At 51.1% G+C, this 6,357-nt stretch overlaps 1 pseudogene; it reads right to left on the reverse strand.

The window, feature by feature from the left end:
• Positions 1 to 2,792: 2,792 nt before the first annotated feature.
• LOC122492628 lies at positions 2,793 to 3,491 on the reverse strand (annotated as a pseudogene).
• Between the last annotated feature and the right edge of the window lie 2,866 nt (positions 3,492 to 6,357).

The following is a 6,357-nucleotide window of genomic DNA, read 5'->3' on the forward strand; positions in this document are numbered from 1 at the left end:
AGTCTTCTTTGTGACCTTTACCTCTCTAGCTCCCTTAATAATTGTGTAAAATCTAATGCCTGTAATAAGTCATTGATTCCATAAGACAGTGGTTCTGCTTCCCTGATGGGACCCTCATAGGTAACTTCCCTGTACACTTCATGAAGCAGAAATCTGTACCAACCCTGGCCTGTCTAGCTCTGGACCTTACCATGAGAGAGGGAAGTACATTTCTTTCTTGTTTAAACCATTGTTGCTTTGTGGGTTTTTTTTTTAAAGATTTTATTTTGTTATTTTTTTTAATGTTTATTTTTGAGAGAGAGAGAGAGCACATGCAGTGGGGGGGGGGGGCGGGCAGAGAGGGGGACAGAAGATCCAAAGCAGGCTCTGTGCTGACAGTAGAGAGCTCGATGTGGGGCTCGAACCCACAAACTGTGAGATCATGACCTGAGCCGAAGTCAGATGCCTAACCGACTGTGCCACCCAGGTGCCCCTTTAAGATTTCATTTTTAAGTAATCGCTACACCCAACGGAGGACTCGAACTCACAACCCCAAGATCAAGAGTAGCATACTCTTCAGACTGACCCAGCCAGGCACCCCTCAACCACTGTTACTTTGATCTGACTTCACAGAGCTGAGACAACTACTCGTTTTGGACCCTGCCACCTGCTAGAAGTTTACAGGGAAGAGGAAGCACTTCTATCTTATTTGACCCATTGCATTTTTCAGTTTCTTTCTAACAGGAGCTTAGCCTGTAGCTTAAATCCTTCCTCATCCGCACTACCCCCCTTTTCACCCAGTTGAATCCTACTCACCCTGCAGCTTTTCCTAAGCCTGACCCCCCTATTACAAGGGCACTCTCCTAATACCCTGGGCTTCCCCTTTCATAGCACGTGCATAATCTGGTAAATATTTGTCGCGTGTCTGTCTCCCCCCCCTAGGCCAGACCTTGCCTCTCTTACTCCTGCTGTACCCCCAGCCCATGATGCAGAGCTGACACACAGCCATTGACTGACTCAACGAACGCTCTCCAAGGGAGATACAAAGAGGAGAAATCTTTTGGTGCATTTTGCTAGAAATGTGCAGTAGCCCTGAACCCCTTGGGTGGAACCTAGCTTGTCAGAGTTTGCTGCCCCGACCTTCTCCCCCCTCATCCTCTCTTATTCCAGACCCTCGAACCGCCTTCTAAACGTTAGATGCTTCACAACCAGTATTGCACATTAAGAGGCGATGATATGTGTGCGCCAGATATCAAGGTCACTGGACACCCCCCCCCAGCTACGTGTCCTATGTAGAACCACTATTGGGGTGTGTCTGGCCCATGCTATTTTCTCTAAGAGCTGCCCCCCAAACCGCCCCATGCTGAGGAGCAGGCCCAGCTCGGGTGGTCACTAGCCCATGGGACACTTCAATGAGAATTAGAAACAAAAGCGCCCATTTCTCAACACACTTTATTGCCATCTGCCAAAACAGTTTCATTATGAATATGCATCTTTACGATGTCTGCAGCGTGGAGGGGGCCCCTTGGAGTTACACACTGCACAGTCTACACAGCCGTATGTGGATGTAGGTCCTGCCACCTCCCCGTTAGCCTTGTTAGCGTTATGTTACTCTGCCTTCTTCTAGAGCCAGCCTGATTGGGCCAACCTAACTTAAGCTGGCCAATGGGTTGGTTCTCTCAGAAATGTAAAGGTGGGCTACAGAGCTCTAGCTTGTCATTACTAAACCGGGAGAACATATAGAGTCGTGGCTGGGATAGCCATTTCCCGACACGTATCGCTTCGAGTTCCCTGACTGCAAGTGACAGAAACCAACAAGTAGCTAACTTAGCTTACACAAAAATGGGATGTATCGGAAGGAGTCTGGGAAAGCCAGAGAACCAGGGGCCAGGCAGGAGGAACGACAGGAAGAGCTTCACACCAGAGCAATCTGGCCAGGGCCCCACTGTCTGGAGGAGGAGGGGGCAGGGAGAATGGGACATGGATGATGGCAGACACTGATGGACAAAGGACCTCCATCCATTTCCGCCTTCCCGTCTCCATTAGGACTCAAAGTCTTGGGAGAGAGCAGCTGGCCAGCCATGCCGTGATGGAGGAGGGCTTTGTGGGGTGCTCCGATCAGCTGGGGGCCACCCAATGGGGGGAGTCCCAATCGGGTGGGGCCGGCGGCACAGGCAGTGAAAGAAGGGGGAACAAAGGAGATAGAAGTTTGAGATTACCACAAGGGAGTGGCAGGCAGGACAGCAAAGGAGACACTGCCACCAGGTGGGTGTCGTATGTGTGTGTTGGGGGGGGTGGACACAGTTATCACAGTTATGGGGTGGAGTGAGGGAGTATGGGAACATATGGAATTTCCCCCTTTTTTGGCCATTTTAGGGACCGTGACTGATTGTAATTGGCCAGTTAGGGTCTGTGGTTATTTCGATGTGGGCCGCTTAGTGGTCAGTGGTGGCGTGGGCCCTTTGGCCCTACTCAGGTTTCCATTGCTCAAGCCTGTTGCCTAAAAATGGCCTCTACAGGCTCTATCCCTCTACTGTTCTCTTCTTAACTCAGAAACACTTTTGCATTTATAAAGTTCTTTCTTTCTTTCTTTTAATGTTTATTTATTTTGGGGAGAGAGAGAGAGAGAGAGAGGGTGTGAGCGGGAGAGGGGCAGAGAGAGAGGGACACACAGAATCCGAAGCGGGCTCCAGGCTCCGAGCTGTCAGCACAGAGCCCGACGCGGGGCTCGAACCTACGAATGGCGAGATCAGACCTGAGCCGAAGTCAGACACTTAACTGACTGAGCCACCCAGGTGCCCCTATGAAGTTCTTTAGAATGCATAACCAAGGCGCCATTTCCCGACACCTGTCGGGAAAGAGACATCTGTCTCTTTGTTCTTGTCCTCTGGTATAGGATCTCGTGGTGGCCCTCTCCTGTCGCATGTGTTGCTCCTCAAGCCAGTGTCACTATCACTGGTCGCCCCTCCTGCCCACTCTCCCCGTCCTCAGGAGCAGATGTGCCTTCTTCACCACTCTCTGGGCTTTCTCGTTTCTTCAAAGCGCCTTCTCCGTCTCCAGTGGAATCCTCTTTCTTGTCTTCTTTCTTGTCTGTGGTTTTCTTAGCTGCTCGCTCTTCCTCAGGAAGTAATACTGCTCCGACCCCGTTTGACTCGCTCTGCCACCTCTTACTCCCTCTCTCTAGCTTTTGCGGTTCTGTTCCTCTGCCTGTGCAATTTCAGCTCTAATTTTCTCTGTATCCACGTCCATCTGTGGACCCAGAGCCTTTCAAGTTCGCTGTTAAATGAATCTGTGCTTTCCAGGAACAACTTCTTTTTCTGGTGTTACTCCTCTATTCGAAGAAGCTCAGCTTCTAGTTTTCACTGATGAACAGTTAAGCACCGAACTTGTTTGAGGTCCTGCATTCTGGCTGTTGTGACAACCTACGGAACATCTGGTAGCACACTCTCACCGGGTACTGCACTGAGGAGGTGTCGGTCTCCCTGGGAGGCAGTAGCTGGATGCTTCCTTGACCAGCCACCATCAAGAGATCAAATAGGAGACGGGGAGGGGGGGGGGGGGCGCCTGGGTGGCTCAGTCAGTTAAGCGTCTGACTTCAGCTCATGTCATGATCTCGCAGTTTGTGAGTTCAAGCCCCACGTCAGGCCAATAGCTCAGAGCCTGGAGCCTGCTTTGGATTCTGTGTCTCCCTCTCTCTCTCTGTCCCTCCTCTGCTCACTCTATCTCTGTCTCTCAAAAATGAATAAATTTTTAAAATTAAAAAAAAAATAAAATATATGAAGAACTCTTAAAACTTAACAATAAGAAAACGAAGAATCCGATTTTTAAAAAATGGGCAAAAGATCTGAAAAGAATCTTCACCAAAGAAGACATGCAGATGGAAAATAGGCACATGAAAAGATGTCGCGTGTCGTTAGGGAAATGCAAATTAAAACAATGAGTTACCACCGCACACCTGTTAGAATGGCCAAAATCCAAAACACTGGCAACCCCAAGTGCTGGGGAGGATGTGGGGCAACAGGAACTCTCGCTCACTGCTGGTGGGAAAGCAAAATGGTACAGCCACTTTGGAAGACGGTTCGGCAGTTTCTTCCAAAACTAAATATTCTCTTAACATACGATCCAGCAGTTGTGGTCTTTGATATTCACCCAAATGTGTTGAAAATCTATGTCCCTATAAAAACCTGCACACGGTTGTCTGTAGCAGCGTTTTTAAATTGTTATTGCCGGGCAGTTGACCCACAATATTGTCCTGGTTTCAGGTGTGCAATAGTGATTCAACACTTACAGACATTATGAAATGATCACCACAGTACCTGTAGCTACCAGCCTGTCCTCTGGTCTTCCTTTGAGACCTCTGCTCTCCGGGCTCCCTCTTACCTTGTCCTTCTTCTCCTCTAGTTTGATCTCAGGGGTGGGGTTTCCTTCGGCACTGCAGGGGTAGAGGCGGGGGGGGGGGGGGGGGGGGGGTGGGTGGGGGTGGGTGGGGGCGGGGGGGACCTCTGAGCCCAGGGGCCACCTCTGCCATTTGGGCAGCCCCGTAACCCAGGCTGGCAGCTGCTGTCCCTATCACTTCGATCACCCCCCCTCCCCCAGTTTTGCCGCCTTACTTTTTAGCCTGAATTCCAGCCCCTACCTTTAGGAACTGTCATCGTGTTGAATCCCGCCTGGGGGAGCCCCTTCCTCTTCCCCAACTGGGAGGTATTCCATTACAGGGTAAAGTGTGGTTTAAGTAGCTGTAGAGAAGCGTGACGGAAAGTCTGTCAGTTGGGCTGGACTTGCCAAAACTTGGTGTAATGTGGGGATGCCAAGGAAACCTGAGCAGAGCCGAGGTGGGGGCAAGTCAGGATGTTCAAGGTAAGAGGCAGGAAATGGTGCGGGGGAGGGGCAGACAAAACTCGGGCCCCAAGTGGAGAAAGGAGGTTGGGGGCAGGGACTTCCTTGAAACTGCTGCCAGATAAAGGTGCGTGGGCAGCTTAGGGTGGGGTGGGTGGGGCTGAGGGAGGGAGGTTGTGGGGGAACTGGTTGTGGGGGTAGAGGGAGGACAGGATTTCCTCTAACAAGCATTTCAGCCTGAGGCCAGAGGCACCTGGAACCCAGTGGAAAGGCTTGCCCTCCAGAGATGCTTGTTGGTGGAGAGGGCCTTAGCCTTGGGGCGGTGGGAGGGCCTAGGGCTGGCCAACAGGAGTGTCCTACGGGATGGTCTGAGCCCAAAGCCTGCCACTCAGCAAATACAGGAAATGGGCCCAGCCAGATTCTGAGACTTTGTGGAGTCCCTTTTCAGCGCTCCCCCTCCCCAGTTCCTTTGTTCAACCTGAACACTCCCAGCCTCCAGTCCCTCTGTCCTTCCTGCCCCAGGTGGTCAGTGAGGGCCTGCCCAGCTTCTTGCCTTGGTCTCTCATACCTGCCGTCCTCCAGCCCTCACACTGTGGCAGTCGGGCCCTCTTCCATCCCTCCCTGTGAGCCCAGACCCACCCAGCTGTGCCAGCCTTGGCCAGGCCAGCTCCAGCGGGGACATGGTCTTTCCCGTCCCAGCAGGCTGAGACCTGAGGCTTTAATTATGAGTCACTTCAAAGCCTTTCTGGAAGCAGGTGAGAGATACAGTGTAAACAAGTGAGAGTGAGTCATTCCGGCCCTCCCAGCCCCACATGACGGAATATCCTTCCTGCCTCTCTTACCCACCAGCCTGTCAAGTAGCCAACCACTGGTTCCGTCCTCAGGTAGACACTAGCCTAGGGCTGGGACCCTTCGAAGCTCTGCTTCTCGCCATCACCTACATCATCTTCCTCTTCAGCACACCCCCACTATCGACTGAGCAATAACCCACTGGGCAAAGCACTTCCTGTGGATTAGTTCATTTAATCCTCCCAATAACCTCATGAAGTAGATACTATTCTGTCCATTTCACAGGTGACAAAAGCAAGGCCTACCTAGAGAGGCTCAGTGATTTATCCAAAGTTACACAGGTTGATAGCGGACCCAGTTTTCCAATTCCAGCGGTCCCACTCCAGAGTACTTAAAGACTGACATAGCAAGAAGGACACAGCATCATTCATGTGGCATCCCTTTTCCAAATGCAGACCCTGAATCTAATCAGGAGAAACGTGTGAGACATCTAAACTCTTCCAAAAAGTCAATATTATGAAAGGCAAAAGAAATTGAGAAGAATGCTTTCAGATGCAAAACCACAACACATGATTCTGGATTGGTACTAGATCTTAGGGGGAAAAAAAATCGCTGCAGGGGCACCTGGGTGGCTCAGTAGGTTAAGGTCTGACTCTTGACCTCGGCTCAGGTCATGATCTCACATTTCATGGGTTTAAGCCCCGCATTGGGCTCTGGGCTGACAGCGCAGAGCCCGCTTGTAATTCTGTCTCC

The sequence above is a fragment of the Prionailurus bengalensis genome, chromosome D2, assembly GCF_016509475.1.
Source record: "Prionailurus bengalensis isolate Pbe53 chromosome D2, Fcat_Pben_1.1_paternal_pri, whole genome shotgun sequence".
In the NCBI taxonomy this organism is placed as follows: Eukaryota; Metazoa; Chordata; class Mammalia; order Carnivora; family Felidae; genus Prionailurus; species Prionailurus bengalensis.